The following is an 18,169-nucleotide window of genomic DNA, read 5'->3' as shown; positions in this document are numbered from 1 at the left end:
ACTGCCCAACTTACCTGGGGGTGGGTCTTTTGCTCATGGTTTATGTTTATGAACCCTAGTTGCGGTGTTTTCCCCAATTAATGCTGAGTTACTTCCCTTCTTTTATTAAAAGTTTTTTTTGCTACACAGACTCTGTGTTTGTGGGAGGGGAAGTATTGCCTCTTACAGGTGCTCAGGGGGTGGTGTGCAATTGTCCCAGGTCACTGGGTGATGATTCAAGCCGGTTTGTGTTGTATTGTTGAAAAGGAACCCCTAGATACTGAACCTAGCCTTTGTTACTGCTGGCTCCACCTGGCAGAATGGTTACACCGGCGATCCTAACTTGTGTAAATGGTTACACAAGATACAATGGAGAATGAGGGCAAAAACCAGTACAACTAACAATTGATGAGAAAATGTTAAGTCCCATCAAGGATTGCTGACAGAACAACTTATAAAAGGTGTGCATGGGTCACAGTATGATGGAGATTGAATGGTGACGTTTTCAAGCAGTGATACTAAGCTGATGAAGGATGCCACAATGGGTCAAGGTGGCAGGCAGAAGTGGCAACAGCCATTCCCTGCTAACAAAGGCCTCGGCAAAGATAGGTCTGATAGATGGCAGAGACTGCAAGGCAGCATTGCTTCACATTGGCTACATGTGTTGCCAACTTGCTCTCAGTTGCATGGAAGTTCCTGTTTCGCTGCCATGTGGCTGCGATTCTGACTTTAAGCAGTTGATAAGCATAGCAGATTCATTTATACTCTGAAAACAAAGATGGGTGACTAAAGAAGGTGCTATGATGATACCTTTGGCATATAAACAAATGCGCAACTGCTTAAACAGTGTTCAGCTATGCCTCGCTCGCCAACAGAATTCAAAGTCTGTTTCCAATAATTATGTTCGATATGAAGTTAATAGTTAGCCTTCCTCAGGTTCTGTTCAGGCCTAGAGTAATACCTTTTAGATGTGTTTTCATCACTTTCAGGAATGGGTTAGAATATAACAGCATGTTTGTCTTTTAGGAAATACCACTGACTTCTCCTGGGACAACATGTATTATAACACTTAATGGCAAAATCAATATGTTATTTTCTTGCATTACATTAATATATGCCCTCTTTCCAAAGAATCCAAGCACAGAGAAAACCATTTCTCCTCCATTGAGGAGGCTTGCAATTTCTCCCAGATAAGTATCCACATTCACTTCTGTATCCACCGCCTCTATTTTCATGGACTTATGTCTATGAGCCAATTATGTCTCTAAAACAATGAGGTCTCAGCTTTACTGAGTACAGGCATCTCAGTTCCACAATCTGCCTTCCATTAAGAGCACAAGTACTCATCATACTTGGAACTCTTGCATGACTGCAGAACATAGCATCCTGCACAGTAAAGTCAAGAAATCCTTAATAATTGGTAAATGTTCTTGTATATGAGCTGAAAGTGGAGATAGCTGGAGATGTTCTGATTCAGTTAACAACAACAAAATACAGCTAAAGTTTTTAGAGAATACTAAGGATAAAACAAGTGAAGCCCCAGTTAAGTGCATCATAAGTTGCTGGAAGAATGAGAGATGCTGCTCTGTTCTCTAGCAGACCACAGAGTCCCTCAAAATAAATATTTTGTCATGCATATTTCTTCTGCAGGGACATAGCTAAGAAAAATTGAGAAAAATTGTTAGATATGATACAGCATTAAAACCTCTGAGTGATTAAGTTTGTGTCAAAGTAATACAACGTATTAAAAAGCAATCCCCAGGTTTGTTAATTTACAATATAATTAAGGGTCTAAATTGTAAAATCATGATGTTGCTAAACAATTTTTAACACAGATAAATAGAAAAATCCCATTGCTTCCTGTTCATAAAAATAAAGGCAATCATTGATATGGAGTGCCATAACCTAAGCTAATATTTGATCATACAGCAGTTTTCTTTTTTAGGAGTAAATTTGAAATGATGCATGTTTGATCAGCGGTAGAAACAAATGTTCATGGATTTCTCCTGCTGTAGCTTTTGAACCATAGTTCTGTCATTCACTATCAATATTTCTTCTACACTTCTAGAGCACTTTCCATGTGAAGAACTCAAAGTGCTTCCATACAATAATTAAGCCTCACAATAACACTGTGATGTAGCGAAGTAATGTCACTGTGATGCTACAAGAAAAGGAGTACTTGTGGCACCTTAGAGACTAACCAATTTATTTGAGCATGAGCTTTCGTGAGCTACAGCTCACTTCATCAGATGTTTACCGTGGAAACTGCAGCAGACGTTATATACACACAGAAATCATGAAACAATACCTCCTCCCACCCCACTGTCCTGCTGGTAATAGCTTATCTAAAGTGATCAACAGGTGGGCCATTTCCAGCACAAATCCAGGTTTTCTCACCCTCCACCCCCCCACACAAATTCACTCTCCTGCTGGTGCTAGCCCATCCAAAGTGACAACTCTTTACATAATCAAGTCGGGCTATTTCCTGCATAGATCAAGGTTTTCTCACATCCCCCCCACCCCCATACACACACAAACTCACTCTCCTGCTGGTAATAGCTCATCTAAACTGACCACTCTCCAGGTTTAAATCCAAGTTAAACCAGAACATCTGGGGGGGGGGGGGTGGTAGGAAAAAACAAGAGGAAACAGGCTACCTTGCATAATGACTTAGCCACTCCCAGTCTCTATTTAAGCCTAAATTAATAGTATCCAATTTGCAAATGAATTCCAATTCAGCAGTTTCTCGCTGGAGTCTGGATTTGAAGTTTTTTTGTTTTAAGATAGCGACCTTCATGTCTGTGATTGCGTGACCAGAGAGATTGAAGTGTTCTCCGACTGGTTTATGAATGTTATAATTCTTGACATCTGATTTGTGTCCATTTATTCTTTTACGTAGAGACTGTCCAGTTTGACCAATGTACATGGCAGAGGGGCATTGCTGGCACATGATGGCATATATCACATTGGTGGATGTGCAGGTGAACGAGCCTCTGATAGTGTGGCTGATGTGATTAGGCCCTGTGATGGTGTCCCCTGAATAGATATGTGGGCACAATTGGCAACGGGCTTTGTTGCAAGGATAAGTTCCTGGGTTAGTGGTTCTGTTGTGTGGTATGTGGTTGTTGGTGAGTATTTGCTTCAGGTTGCGGGGCTGTCTGTAGGCAAGGACTGGCCTGTCTCCCAAGACTTGTGAGAGTGTTGGGTCATCCTTTAGGATAGGTTGTAGATCCTTATTAATGCGTTGGAGGGGTTTTAGTTGGGGGCTGAAGGTGACCGCTAGTGGCGTTCTGTTATTTTCTTTGTTAGGCCTGTCCTGTAGTAGGTAACTTCTGGGAACTCTTCTGGCTCTATCAATCTGTTTCTTTACTTCTGCAGGTGGGTATTGTAGTTGTAAGAAAGCTTGACAGAGATCTTGTAGGTGTTTGTCTCTGTCTGAAGGGTTGGAGCAAATGCGGTTGTATCGCAGAGCTTGGCTGTAGACGATGGATCGTGTGGTGTGGTCAGGGTGAAAGCTGGAGGCATGCAGGTAGGAATAGCGGTCAGTAGGTTTCCGGTATAGGGTGGTGTTTATGTGGCCATTGTTTATTAGCACTGTAGTGTCCAGGAAGTGGATCTCTTGTGTGGACTGGACCAGGCTGAGGTTGGTGGTGGGATGGAAATTGTTGAAATCATGGTGGAATTCCTCAAGGGCTTCTTTTCCATGGGTCCAGATGATGAAGATGTCATCAATATAGCGCAAGTAGAGTAGGGGCTTTAGGGGACGAGAGCTGAGGAAGCGTTGTTCTAAATCAGCCATAAAAATGTTGGCATACTGTGGGGCCATGCGGGTACCCATAGCAGTGCCGCTGATCTGAAGGTATACATTGTCCCCAAATGTGAAATAGTTATGGGTAAGGACAAAGTCACAAAGTTCAGCCACCAGGTTAGCCGTGACATTATCGGGGATAGTGTTCTTGACGGCTTGTAGTCCATCTTTGTGTGGAATGTTGGTGTAGAGGGCTTCTACATCCATAGAGGCCAGGATGGTGTTATCAGGAAGATCACCGATGGATTGAAGTTTCCTCAGGAAGTCAGTGGTGTCTCGAAGGTAGCTGGGAGTGCTGGTAGCGTAGGGCCTGAGGAGGGAGTCTACATAGCCAGACAATCCTGCTGTCAGGGTGCCAATGCCTGAGATGATGGGGCGCCCAGGATTTCCAGGTTTATGGATCTTGGGTAGTAGATAGAATATCCCAGGTCGGGGTTCCAGGGGTGTGTCTGTGCGGATTTGATCTTGTGCTTTTTCAGGAAGTTTCTTGAGCAAATGCTGTAGTTGCTTTTGGTAACTCTCAGTGGGATCATAGGGTAATGGCTTGTAGAAACTCGTGTTGGAGAGCTGCCGAGCAGCCTCTTGTTCATATTCCGACCTATTCATGATGACAACAGCACCTCCTTTGTCAGCCTTTTTGATTATGATGTCAGAGTTGTTTCTGAGGCTGTGTGTATATAAAGTCTGCTGCAGTTTCCACGGTACACATCTGATGAAGTGAGCTGTAGCTCACGAAAGCTCATGCTCAAATAAATTGGTTAGTCTCTAAGGTGCCACAAGTACTCCTTTTCTTTTTGCGAATACAGACTAACACGGCTGTTCCTCTGAAACCTGTGATGCTACAGACGGGGCTAGATCGTAAGCTAGTGTAAATTGGCATCGTTCCACTGACTTCAATGGAGCTACGCTGATTTACACCTGCTGAAGCTCTGGCTCTCATTCTGCATTGAAATCCATAGCAAAATCACCAGAGTTGGAACACTGAATTTAGGGAAGTTTGCATTTACCTGAATTATATGTATATCTAGTATGTATATGATGCAGGAAAATCTAAAGCTATAGATCTGTTATTTCTTTCTATTAGGTCAGATCATGTCCAGAAATTTTGGAGAAGCATCGATAAACTGAGTCGCTCTTGCTGACCTACCCTCCTTACCTTTCTGACCTACCCTCCTTACCTGTTTCTTAAGGCTTGTCTACTCGGAGCTGCAATGCGCACTATGGGGTGATTTCTAAAGCACGCTTATGTGTTGTGCACAGATTGTTCCATGAAGACCTGCTGGTGCTTGCTAAAAGTTCCCTGGTGTGCTTTGGAAATCAGCACACACACACACACAGGATGCATGGCCGCTCCATTAGACCAGTGGCTCTGGGGCTGACACACAGCACGTACACGCTTCCCCTAAGTAGCCATGATCTCATCTCAGGGCTGATTACAGTTGCAATTACACTTCCACACCAGATCATACAGAGACTCTGTAGGAACTCAGATGATACAGCTTTCTGGGCTAGTTACACTCCTTGAGTTGAATCAATAAATGTAGCCTGGGGTAATAAAATAAGAAGCTTCTCTCTTTGTACTATGGCAGAAAATAGCTAACAGACAGACAGCAAGTAATTCCCTTTGCACTGCTTCTTAGATGTATCAGTTTACACCATGGCAGTTGTGGGTTAGAGGTGGAGCGCTGTGTGCACTGCCTACAGGTGACTAAATCTGGTAGTGCTTACATTGGGTCACTCCTTAAGCAACCAAGATGTTGCCAAAATGTCCACCTCCCTGGGGACAGTATTTACGACACAAAAATGGAAAACCCACCACTGGGGACAAACCAGATTAGCTTCACAAATAGCCCAGACTGAGAACTATCTAATGGTTAGACCCCAGTTCTTGGAGGGGTGGGGGTTACAGTAATGGATGAAGAGATGCTATTTTACATATGTGCCCTAAAAGGAGATTCCCAGGGTCCCATTAAAATAATCCATCAATTGATAATTAAGTGGGAATAATGCCAGGTAGGTGTTTTAAAGACACCATTTGTGTGTGTGCATGCAGAAGTAAAGAGAAATTCAGATAATGATACTGGTATGAGAATGCTGCTGCAGTCCATTAGATGGAGGTGTTATATTAATATACAGCTATAATCCAGTAAGCACATAAGCTTCTGTGGCTTTAAAATAGACTATCTTCAGGGTTTTCATAGTAAGTTTAATACTTCAAAGAGACATTGCCTAATGGCATTCAGATATTATAGGGCTCATGCTTCCCTACAGGAAATCAATTAAAGTTGAAGCTTATTGATTTTAACCTATTTCTTCATAGTTAAACCCTGACTTTGAACTCCCTTTAGAAAAAAAAACCCTGATCTATTCTCTTACATGGCTGAGGTAGAAATAATTTCTAAATCAGATCAGATGAAGAAAGGAAATGTTAATTACGTGGTTTTTCTCAATTTTAAAAATCAACATTCCATGTAACTTCTTGTAGGTGAAGAACTATTATAGAAACATTGAAAAGCTGGAGATGTAAATCATTTTGTACATGTATAACTTAGGGCTTAAAAGGGACTTTGGTGGTACATAGCCCTGCTGTTGGTCCTCTGAACAATGATGACTTAATCATGGTCTACAAGTACCTACATGGGGTGAAGATATCTGACAGCAGTGGAACAACGAGGAGTCTGGTGGCACCTTAAAGGCTAACAAATTTGTTTGGGCTTAAGATTTTGTGGATAAAAAATCCACTTTTTCAGATGCATGGAGTGAAAATTACAGATGCAGGCATTATTATACTGACACGTGAAGGAAGGGAATTACCTTACAAGTGGAGAACCAGTGTTGACAGGGCCAATTCAATCAGGTTGGATGTGGTCCACTCCCAATAATTGATGAGGAGGTGTCAATTCCAAGAGAAGTTGCTTTTGTCGTGAGCCAACCACCCCCAGTCCCTATTAGGTTTTTTTACCCACGAAAGCTTATGCCTAAATAAATTTGTTAGCCTTTAAGGTGCCACCGGACTCCTCGTTGTTTTTGTGGATACAGACTAACACGGCTACCACTCTGATACTTGACAGCAGTGGGTTCCTTAATCTAGCAGACAAAGGTATAAACAACACCCCGTGGCTGGAAGCAGAAGCTATATACATTTAGGCTAGAGAGAAGGCACACATTTTAAACAGTGGGGGTAATTAACCATTAGAACAACTTACCTGTGTTGGATTCACAATCACTTGAAGGCTTTAAATCAAGACTGGACGTCTTTTTTAGAAATGGTCTAGCTCAGCTACAAGATATGGGCTTGATGTAAGAATCACTGGGTAAAATTCTTTGGCCTGTGTTATATAGAAAGTCAGACTAGATTATCGTAATTTTCACATCCAGCCTTAAAAGCTGTGAATCTGTACTTTCCAATCCACATAAAGTAAAAACTATGGAATTTGCATGACCATATTGAAACAAATCTCATATATTACTGATTTGATTTATAATAATATTGTAGTGTATAGGCTTTGGGAAATAACCATTACAGACTAGTAATATCCAGTATGCCATACCGATGAGTGCTTAGTATAGAAGGACAAAAACATTAATATATTTTTTTCGGTAAATATTTTATCATAACACAGCTCCAGTAAATAGTATCAGTGGCCAGGGATGATTAATTTACCTGTGAGGAAGCAAGTATAACAAAATATTATTTAAAATGGTCAGAGTAATAAAAAAGGTACCAAAGGTAAATGTATAATCTACGCTTACAGAAATCTGTAGGATGTGCCATGACAGGAGGCACTATAGAAATGAGTATAATAGCAGCAGCAGCACTGAGCCCGGGTCCTTTAGTCCTGTGCTGAGCATAATGCATCTGGCAGGTAGAGATGCAGAGTAAAGATGATTTAAAACCACCCTTCTACTCTCCTGTCCTTGGGCAAGTGTGGGATGTTCAATCTCCAGCATAATTTAGAGCAGCTTCGGGGCTGCTCTAATTTAACTCAATAGATATGGCCCACTAAGGGCTGTTCTGCCATCTGTGCTCCAGACACCCCATTTCACCTCCAACATACCTCCTTTAGGGGAGCAGACTGAGAGTAGATGAAAGATTTTTTTGCACTGTGATGCAGGGTCTGAGAATCTGTGCCAATAATCCTCCAACTCTGGAAACAAAATCAGCACTGGAAATAAATCTTAGAAGTCATTACTCTGTCTTGCTTCTGACACGAAAAGATAAAATAGAGCTCTGTTTAAAAAATACACATACAAAATAGACACAGTATATTTTCATTTTCAAAATTATGAAAAGAATAGAACATGAATTCTCTTCTGTAAACCTGACAAAATATTATTTTTCATGTGAAGATTAGTATGTAATATAATATCACCAGTAAATGTCAGAGTAAGTGTAATTAGATGTAACTGTAATGTTCCATAGCTATGAAAAATGTTCCAAATACACATTAGTAATGAGAAAAACTAAAGCTTCAGAAGACATTTTTCCCAGTGATGAAGTTATTTAATCCTTCTATTACAAGCATGCTATATATTAGTGTAAAGGAAATGTATGCATTGAGTAGTATTGTAATGTACATTATATTCAATGTAGATACACTGTATTTTGTACTTGCAGTGGGTCTTTCATTCAGGGATCCCAAAATATTTTGCAAAGAAGAATTAAGCATCCTGGTATTCCTGTGAGCTAGGGATTGGATGGGTGCCTAAGGTTAGATATCTAAATCCCTATTATGGCACCTAAATGTAATAATAATAATTAGGGCCCTACCAAATTCACGGTCCATTTTGGTCAATTTCACGGTCATAGGATTTTAAAAATCGTAAATTTCATGATTTCAGCTATTTAAATCTGAAAGTTCACAGTGCTGTACCTGTGGAGCTCCTGACCCAAAAAGGAGTTGTGGGGGGGTTGCAAGATTATTGTAGGGGGCTTGTGGTACTGCCACGCTTACTTCTGCGCTGCCTTCAGAGCTGGGCAGCTGGAGAGCGACAGCTGCTGGCCAGGAGCCCAGCTCTGAAGGCAGAGCCGCCGCCAGTTGCAGGGGGGTCGCAAGGTTATTTTAGGGGGGTCCAGGTATTGCCACCTTTACTTCTGCACTGCTGCCTGCAGAGCGGGGCCCTCAGTCAGCCGCCACTCTCCGGCCGCCCAGCTCTGAAGGCAGCAGCGCAGAAGTAAGGGTGGCATGGCATGGCATGGTGTCTGCTGCTGGCGGGACGCTGCCTTCAGAGCCGGACACCCAGGCAACGGCCGCCACTCTCCGGCCGCCCAGCTCTGAAGGCAGCAGCACAGAAGTAAGGGTGGCAATACCGTGACCTCCTAAAAAAAAAACCTTGCGACCCCCCGCTCTCCCGCGCAACTCCCTTTTGGGTTAGAACCACCAATTTGAGAAATGCTGGCCTCCCCCATGAAATCTGTATAGTAGAGGGTAAAAGTACACAAAAGACCAGATTTCACGGGAGGAGACCAGATTTCACCGTCCATGACGTGTTTTTCAAGGCTGTGAATTTGGTAGGGCCCTAAGAATAAACAGCAGTAGCAGTAAACATTTTATACTGTGGTGCCACCCAAAGAGCCAGCTTGGAACCAGGAGCCCACTGGTGCGCACTGTGTAGATCTAGATAAGACAGAAACCCTGCCCTGGAGATCTAACACTTTAATGAGACAAAGCCGGCAAAGTGTAGTGGAGGGGGCTATAATACCTACAAAATTAGTCTGTTGAATTGGCCCAGCTTTGTACGTTGGTTTTTGGATTTTATTATTTGAATAGGGCATAAGGGGAGATGGGGGAATGACAGGAGTAGGGGGTTAGTAAGAGTAAGAGAGCAGGAAAAGAAAGGGGAAGGGGGACTATCACAGCTTACTGCCTATCGAGCTGCTATCACCAGCCAGGGTTCTGAAGGCCTCATGGCTGAGGTGAGCCATAAAGAGGATAAAGTGCAGGTGGATTTCTTTAAGATAAGGGAGACCAGGACATGCTTGTAAATATGTGGTCTGATTTTCAGGGGCAACTTCAATAGAAGTGTTGGATGCTCGGCATCCTGTATATGGAAATTCACGTTTGACCATTTGGGCCTGTGGAAGTACACAGAAATTACAAGATTTGCCCAAGGTCACAAAGTGACTCATGAACTTCATGATCAAGGATTTTTTTGCATTAAAGGGGGGGGGGGCATGAACTCCACCTTCTTTGTTTGTTTAGAAAGACTCATTTCTTCCAGGAATCCAGGCTTTTATGGCTGATTTCTAAGGCTGCAATTTGATTTTTTTTTTGATCCATCATAAACTCCCCTGCAGTTTCACTGCATCAGATCTCTGGAGGTGCCCGGAGAAGAAGTAAACAGAAAATGACATCACGGCAGGGTTACTGTTTTCTGCCTTAAGAATGTATTTGCTGCTGCTCCCCACAGCCAATCAGAAGCAAAGCATTCTTGGCAGGAACAACAATTCAGAGGACATGAAAGAAGAGCCACTGGATTCTCCATTGCTCCTGAATGCTCTGCAAAGGACTGTGACAGATACAGCTGCCCCTAAACAGCCAGGGAGGCTTTTGTCTCATCCTTTTGTGAGAAGACACTCACGTTTTTGCAAGTTGCAGTCTATGATAACTTACACACCTGCGAAGGTTCTGGTGTACAATACTCAGGCGCAAGGCTGCCCTAATTTGTTTCTTCTTTGGATCTTGTATCTGCCATGCTTTGTCTTTAACAATTCTGCCTGCCCAAAAAAAGGAGCCCTGCAGTGAAGTGATCATGTTGTTTTTACTTCCTGAGGTGTATTCAGAGACCAGCTGCCTTGAGAAGCCGGGAACCTCTCTACATACCTGCCTACAGTGGGAGATTGAAATGCCTGAGATTTTCCTTTTGACTGCTCTCCTCCCCCCCGCAGGATTCCGTCTGCCATATGGAGCAAATTTTTTAAAGGGAGGAAATAATATACCTATGTGCGGATCTGAATATATTTTCCCAGTTAAAATATGTGCTATTTATTTACATACAAATATAATATAGCAATTCATGGATTTATAAGATCAGAAGGGACCATTATGATAATCTTGTCTTCCTTCCTGCATAACACAGGCCACAGAATTTAATTTTGTGACTCCCAGATTTAATATAGGTGAATCTAGACAAAAGCAAATTCAGAATCAAGGACTGAAGAAATAGCCTCAAAGTCGCTTACCAAGGCAGGCCCCACATCTCCCTCTTTCTGGGTTCACCATCACTTTCAGCTGCATCACCCCTGGCTGAATGTCATGAGACGAGTGTCTCTCTGAGAGAGTGTTGTGTGCCTCCTTCTGTGCCTCAAATGCCTGAATCTCAGTTCAAAAGGCCGAGGGTGGGGAAGACAGATGTGTGCCTTGATGATGGAATGGAAAGCAAACTGCAATCTTACAAATCATTTAATAGAAAGGAGGGATCTTTTCATAACTTATTAAGGAAAACATTAATTGCCTGAGCTACCACAAAGAAGGAACTCAATTAAAAGCCATGTTCCCTTTAAGAAAAAAGTGAGTGAAATTCTCCACCTTCCTTTATAAAGTAAATTACCATATTCTAACACAGCCACCCAAAGAAAGAGGACATCCGCTGGTAATTTACTAGGAGTCTCCAGGCCTTTGGGTTTCTGCTTAGAAGAGGTATAGGTTGTGTCTGGACCGGTGCAGGTATCCACCTCCTTGCATCACCTTATCCTGTGAAAGTCAGAGTCCCTGCACTCCTCTGATGTCCGTGGGACACAGTCGGGAGAAGACAAGGACATAGTCCTTCCCCTCGCTCCCTATATTGGGCATCAGCATTGGCTGGCCGCAGCGAGGATAGTGCGCCTTGCGTTCTTGCCTTCCACTGGGGAGTGCCAGTCACTCCTGGAACAGTGCAGCTCCATCACCGCGTGCGCAGGCCAGTGCCTTTTTAGCACAACTGAACCTCCGGGAGGACAAATCCGCAGGATGAGCAGAGACCGGCTTGGAACGTTTCTGACTGAATGAAATGTCATCGAATCTCTAGGGAGAGAGAGAGAGAGACAGGCAGACATGGTTCTTTCTCCCAATCTCTAGCTGGGTAGATAGGACAATAGCCTATGAGGTGGGAGACTTAGGGTCACATTCTGGCGCTACCTGATTCAGAAAAGTTTTTCAACCCAAATCACTTTGAATTAGACATATTAAGGACTTGAATCTGGGTCTTCTACAGCCCAACGCCCCGGGGCGGCGAGTTGTATTGGCCCATGGTGCCTGTGCTCCAGGAATATTCAGAGCACGGGGGCCAGCTTCACCAATGGTCAGGGCCGGGTCTCTCCCCTGGCCCCGCCTGACACCCACGCACGCATCCCCCGGAGCATCTCCCGGCCTCACCTGTCACCCCCGGATGATTTAAAAGGACCCGGGGGGCCCCTGCCACCATCACTGGCAGGGCAGCGGGGCTAAAGCGGATTCCTGCTGGCCCTCCCACATGTGGCATGCCACTCCCGGATGCGGCTGGCACATCCCTGCTGCCCCTGGGGGGGAATTTCTCCGTGCGCTGCCCCCACCTTGAGCGCCGACTCTGCCATTGGAACTGAGGCCATTGGGAGATGTGGGGACGGTGCCTGGGGGCAGCAGCATGCGGAGACCCCTGCCCTCTCCCCCCCCCCGCCTATGAGCTGCTGCCAGAGGGGTGTGTGGGTTGCTTTCGGGAGCTACCGAGGTAAGCGCCACACCCTTCACCCCCTCCCACACTCCAACCCCCTGCCCCAGCCCAGAGCCTGCACCCCGCACCCAAACTCCCTCCCAGAGTCCGCACCCCCCTCCTGCACCCCAAGCCCCTGCCCCAGCCCAGAGCCTGCACCCCGCACCCAAACTCCCTCCCAGAGTCCGCACCCCCCTCCTGCACCCCAAGCCCCTGCCCCAGCCCAGAACCTTCACCCAAACTCCCTCCCAGAGCCTTAGGCAGGTGTGGTGGGGGGCAGGACTTAGACCCATTCTGGGTACCACCAAAAATTATACAAACCTGCTGCCCTTTCAGACTCCCTAAACAGACTGTACACACACACCCATTTGCTGAATTGGAAAGCTCAGGTTTTGATCTGAAGATGGACATGTTGACACCATTCCATTTTTGAATGTTTTCAATAAAGATTTTTGTTTCATTCTAATGCAGAAACTTTGGTAGTTGCTGCAACATGCAATTGTCATCCTCCAACCTGCTCTAAGCATGCCATTCAGTTGTGTTGGCAGTACATGACCCTAATAAAAATCCTCACAACTCTGTCCTCTCCAAATCTAATCAAGCAATCAGGGCTAGATTAAGACATTGGTATTATAGGTCCAGGCCTGGGGCCCTAGCTCATTTAGTCACGTGATGAGATTAGAATCCCAGTTTTCATTTTTTAACATTTTTTTCTATCCTTTATCGATGCAAAGACAAGCTTGAAAATGAGACCTAAGCATATCTGAGTTTGCCGAGAGTCAGAAACAATACCTCCAAGAGATGTGAACTTCCTCATTGATCATAATTACAGCTATTCTAAGGAGAAGCAGGGCCATGGTGTGGGGATGGGACCATGGCATTGGGATGTGCCAAGATGCTATCAGTGCCTTTGCAGACCTGCATGCAATTATCAACTTTCTCTTTCAGACTCATTAAACCATGTTCCACAAGAAAATTATTTTTCTTATTTAGACTGAAGTAGTTTGGGCCCACACTGAAAACCCAGGGCCCAAATACTCCTGAACTTTAAAAAAATTCACAGTTCAGGCCCATCTTCAGCCTGAGGGTAGTAGGACTGAAATATCAGGGCTCCTGAGACAAAAGTAGGAAGGAAAATGTCAAAGGAGGGCATAAAAGCTGTACAACTAAGGCTACCAAGAAGCTCACCTCTGCTGGCTCCTCCAAAAGTGGCAGTGAGGTGAGCACTGTTGCTGATAAGAGCCAACATATACCAGTATGTGTTTGAGCTGCTGTATGTACCTAAATGCTTAACAGCTTGCTGGTCAAATTGCTGTCTGTGAGAGAAGGTTTTGGACTAAACAGGTGAATTTTATTTAGGGAGAAGAAAGCTCATGAATTCTAAAGGCCAGACTTCTTCTAAACTCATGAAAACCTCTTAATGTGATTTGTGGTTTGACCATGATTCCTTCTTACATCGATCAGAAGCCAGGTGCGGTGCCAACTTGTTCTTACAAACAAGAAGGTTGGAGGATTTATTACTTTCTATACAAAGCTCTTCAAGCAGTTGAACAGTTAACGATTATGCACGCTGCCTTTTTTTTCTGCTCTTCAAATTCCTCATTCATAATGTATGAGTGATGTCATTAAAAAGCAACATATTGGCTGATACCATCACAGCTGCTAACTAAACTCCAACACTTCAGAGCAAGGAATAACCTTACTTTTCAGTTACATACATGCTCAGAAAGGGAGAGAAACAGCCTTGTAGAGGTGAGGTGTAAAGTGGAAGAAGTTTAATGTCATGGAAAAGGCTTTGTAGGTTTGGCGATTTGAGATTCGCTTGGAGAGTTCTGAGAATGAATAAAAAATTAATCCCCTGTGGCTATCTACCCTTCCCCCTTTGCCTCTATTGCAATATGGCAGAGTATCCCCTGCCCCCCGAATCAATATCACATTAACTTCCCTTATTAAAAAAGATTAGCCCATACAATGAACAGGAAACTTCATCTCTCTCTGCAGAATTTTAAACTCTCCAGTCCTTGACTGTTTAGAAACATAATTATGATTATTTTAAGCCAAGATGGAATGCCTCGGTCTTATCTAAGAGAAAGGAAGATTGTCTTAAGGCTTCCAGACTTAAGCGCCAAGGTTTGGTGTTTTCATTGCTTAACTATACTGGGGCTGATCTGGTTAAACAGATTAAATGAATGTGCATTTAACCTGACAAAAAGAAAGTCTTTCAGATGAAAAAGGCACTTTCCATTTTTCATGGGTTGTCTGAATCTTTACAAGCTTTTCTCCTACATTTTTCTTTCACATTTAGAGATAGAAGAATGAAAGGAGCCTGTAGCATAAAGCTGGCTTTTAATTTCCAAATATCTTATTTCTTATCCTAGGCTGAGATAGCTGCTTATTCTTTAGAAGTCATCTCACATAGCTTTGTTCCATTGAATGACTTTGTTTCTGGGGTGCAGGGGGAAATGGCTGAGTCCAAACTGATATGAAAAATAAATCACTCTCTATGAAAGAGAGGGCATTCCCTCTGGGCATGTAGCAATAACTCCTCCTGCAGCCATCTAAGCCCAAACTGGCTTGCCTGTTTAACCATGACGAGCCCAAACTTGCAAAGATAGGTACCAGTAAGAAATGAGGGCCTGATTTATCTTCCCTCTTCCATTGGTTTTGCACCACTGTGATCCCACTGCTGTCAGTGGAAGTGTTTCTGGTTTATGCTGGTGTGAAAGGAGAACAGGACCCTGAGGGTTCATTATTCTTAAACTTTGAATCAAGTAGCTAAGATGGGATGAAAGGATCCCTTTATGTTAGAAATTCCTAGTTCATTTTCAGTTTCATACATGAAACAAAGCAGTAACATGGTCCTCTTCAAAATCTTGTTTTAAGGTTTTAATTGTGTCTCAGAGGATTAAAGAAGGTTTTTTGCTTCCCCCGCTCCTCCCCCTTTCCCCCCCAGTAACAGCTTGATTTGCATTGGCATCACTCATGGCCTTTTTTATAGTTCAGTGTTGATAAGTGCAAAGTAATGCACACTGGAAAAAATAATTTCAACTATTCATCAATTAGATGGGGTCTAATTTAGCCATCACCACTCAAGAAAGAGATCTTGGAGTCATTGTGCAGCAGCAGTCAAAAAAGCGAACAGAATGTTAGGAACCATTAGGAAAGAGATTAGATAATAAGACAGAAAATATCATCATGGCACTATATAAAACCATGGTATATCCACACCTTAATTACTAAGTTCTCCTCTCCCCATCTCAAAAAAGATACATTGGATTTGGAAAAGGTACAGAGAAGGGCAACAAAAATGATTACGGGTGTGGAACCGATTGTAGGATGGATTCTCTGTGTGTGGATGGAAGGCTTTCCGGCAGAATCACCCTGACGTGCAGTGCCTGATCGCTGTCGGAATCAGGGCCTGCAGCACAGTCAGCCTGCAATGCAGGGACTCTCTGGGCAACCCACTGAGTGCAGGTGGCCTGCAGGAGGCTGCCTGATTGGCTACATTGCCTGGTTAGTTGGAAAAGTCAGGAGACTGGCTCTTAAACCCAGCAGCCACAACTCACGAGCTGCGCAAAGCAGCTGTGATGGTGCCTATGTCTGCTTGTTCCCAGCCCTACCTCACTCCAGGTCACCAGGTCCTGCCCCTTGGCTCTGATTCCTAGCTTTTAACTTTGGCTCTGCTCTTTGGCTTTGACACCTAGCCTCTGACCCTGATCCTAGGCTCTGATTCCTAGTTCTTGCTCTAACCATGAGGCCTGACCACCTATGTTCTGGTCACTGACAAACTGCTCTGAGATTAGATGAGGTGTATTCGGTTAGCTTGAAACTAGGTGTTATAAGGGCTGGTTTTTCAAAAGTGCTTAGGATCTGGCATTTCTGGGCCCAGTATGCCAAGGTCTTTTGAAAATCAGGCCCCAGAGGGTACATGTATGCATGTTGTACATTCTTTGGAGGAGGTAGGAACTTTGCCTGCTTACATCCATATCTGCATTGCAGGGGGAGATTTTGAAAAGTGTCATAGGAGCACAAGTCCCACTGGCCTTGTTACCTTTTGATGTTTTTGAAAAACCTCATCCTTAATCTCTAATTTCTTTAAAAGAATTTCGCATTCTATAATATGCCCTATCACCCCCCACAATTTCACTTTGAAAACACTATTTTGGAATGCTTATTAAGAATAATGCACAGTGAATGCTTATGTGGTTTTAGCTTTTTAAGGTAAAAAGCATTAGAAACCCGTACACTTTCTTGCACTCGCATTTTTTAAAAAATGAACAAAAGCACTCAAAAGACAAAACATATTGCTCTTGTGCTGTGCCTTTGAATTCCAAATTTCCATCTGGAGTGAATCTTTTCCAGCCAAATTCTAAATCCCCTGAAACCTGGAAATTCTGATGTCTTCTCTGTAGTTTAGCTATATCATGGGATGCCACTGTGAAAATATTGCTACCTTTAGTCAGTGTGAGTCCTACCCTTTCCTTTCTTACATTCAGGTCAGCATAAGAAGAGCTTGAAATGTAAAACACATTCCTGTGTGACAATGAAAGAAAAATAACTTAGAAATTGAAGTTACTCACTCAAACAAGTCAGACTGACAAATTGCCTCTGCTCTTTCAATTCATCCACATAATGGATCCTCCATTCCCTGGCCAGTTATAGAAAAATAATTATTTCTTCCAGATCGACTGCCTTGGCTTCATCATAACTCAATTCCTTCCTGCCCCTTCCTCCCCATTTTTATCAATGTAGCATTCCCATAAAACTCTCTATGTCCAGATTTTTAATTGACTATGAATCTAATGACAAAAGCGAAACCAAAGACTTTCATGAACTTCAGTGCCGATTCATTGTTCAACCAAATGCCTTAACTTCATGATATACCTGACCATGTTAATGTGAATATTTCTCGCTCACAAGTTCACAGAGCTTGGAACAGAAAAAGCTGGGCATTGTACTTAAGAGAATCTATCACATAAGTAAGGCTGATAAAGTTCAGATCTGCAACAAGAAATTCCAGCCCTTTGAAAATCTCATACATACACATCACCTACTAAGGCCCTGATCTAGCAAAACACTTAAGCATGTGAATAGTCCCATTAACATCCTTGTAAGAATCCCAGTGGAATTACTTATGTTTTTAAAAGTAAGCACGTGTTGAACTCTTTGCCAGATTGCCCTTATATTGGGCATTGTGTACAGCCAGGCTTTGGATGCTATTGCCCCAAATGAGCCTGTTCCAAAACCCACTGAAGTCATCAGAGAGGCACTTGTTGACTTTAGATCAGGCTCAATATAGTTACCTGAGGAATTGGCAGAAACTCACAACAATCAGGAAAAAAGAAAAACAACGCAAAACAGTGAGATCACCTTGTCCATGCCCTCCACAGTCAAAGCAACATTGTGCCCTTCAATGTGTTGTGTAGCTTAAGGGTACGGCTACACTATAGCTTAATGACAACATAATCAACATAAGTTGATCAAATCAACATAAGTTGCATCACTCAGGGGTGTGAATTAGCCATCCCACTGAGCAAGTTAACTTATGCCAATTTAAGCACTGGTATGAACAGCACTATGTCAGAGGGAGACCGTCTCCTGCCAACACAGCTACTGCTGCTTGCGGGGGCTGGAGTAATTAATCTGACGGAAGAGCTCTCTCCTAGGGCCAAAGCCTTAGTCTGGGAGAGCTACCACTGAGCTCCACTGGGATTT

At 43.4% G+C, this 18,169-nt stretch overlaps 2 long non-coding RNA genes across 4 annotated transcripts in view; one reads left to right on the top strand and one right to left on the bottom strand.

Moving 5' to 3' along the window:
• Positions 1-18,169, top strand: part of LOC125638208 (uncharacterized) — a 361,930-nt gene that overhangs the window by 311,199 nt on the left and 32,562 nt on the right. The gene's annotated exons all lie outside the window — the stretch shown is intronic.
• LOC142072596 (uncharacterized) overlaps positions 11,358-18,169 on the bottom strand; it is a 37,152-nt gene continuing 30,340 nt past the window's right edge. The window contains exon 2 of the long non-coding RNA XR_012669094.1: positions 11,358-11,790. This is a non-coding gene — a long non-coding RNA (uncharacterized LOC142072596). The remainder of the gene's footprint in view (positions 11,791-18,169) is intronic.

This window comes from Caretta caretta, chromosome 6 (assembly GCF_965140235.1).
Source record: "Caretta caretta isolate rCarCar2 chromosome 6, rCarCar1.hap1, whole genome shotgun sequence".
Lineage (NCBI taxonomy): Eukaryota > Metazoa > Chordata > Testudines > Cheloniidae > Caretta > Caretta caretta.
The sequence above is the reverse complement of the archived record's forward strand: the minus strand, read 5'-3'. Positions and strand labels throughout refer to the sequence as shown.